Source organism: Mycetomoellerius zeteki, unplaced genomic scaffold (genome assembly GCF_001594055.1).
Source record: "Mycetomoellerius zeteki isolate Tzet28-1 unplaced genomic scaffold, Tzet1.0 scaffold62, whole genome shotgun sequence".
Lineage (NCBI taxonomy): Eukaryota > Metazoa > Arthropoda > Insecta > Hymenoptera > Formicidae > Mycetomoellerius > Mycetomoellerius zeteki.
In genome coordinates, this window is record NW_017257632.1 from 884,128 (window position 1) to 884,985 (window position 858).

The following is an 858-nucleotide window of genomic DNA, read 5'->3' on the forward strand; positions in this document are numbered from 1 at the left end:
CAAGGAACATTTTAGTACCAAAAACTTGCGAGTAACAAATTCTATACATGTAAATTTTGGTCATAACGTTGCGACGCGCGACAATGCAGTTTTGATTATTTATCGGAATTTGTTTAACAATGTGATTTTTTTCGATATTTCTTTGCTATCCTACAGCAACAAGAAAGCAACAAAATCTGGTGCATTTGTTTTTTTGATATCGCAGCTCTATATGTATTTTTTCATTATGGGAGGCGTCCAGCTTTATATTAACCTGGACCCCCCCCCATTTTTTTTATTGCTGCTAAACGGTTGGAGCAACAAAATTCGCTCTAGAGCAACTAATTAGCAACAAAAGAGCACAAAAGTTTTGACCTATCGCGAATTTGATTTTCGATGGTGGGGGGTCTAGGATAATGGGGGTCACATTTTCATACTTTAGCGCTACTTAACTCGGACCCTAGGCATTTTTGGACTTTGTGCCTATTGAGACATTGGGCGAGTTCAAGCCTGGAAAGCGGCTAGGCATGCTTATAGAGCGATTGAATATGATTGGTTGGATCTATAAGTAATAACCAATTACGTTCATTTGCTCGGTGAGCAGGCTAGCCGCTTTGTCAACTTGAACGCGCCCATTGTTCAGGATAATAAGGAGGACAACATACTAAATTTTCAGATAATTTCACCGAGAGCCATAGTTTGGTGAGGTCTTCTAAATACACTAATCCGATATTAATGAATATAATTTTGCAAAATTATCCAAAACTTTAAAATTTTCTTTGTATTATACATTTACATATTCTAAAGCTGGTTCTACATTGATCGCATCGCAGCGTCGCAAGCGTGTCGCAAGCGTTGCAGTCCAATCAGAGTCGAGCT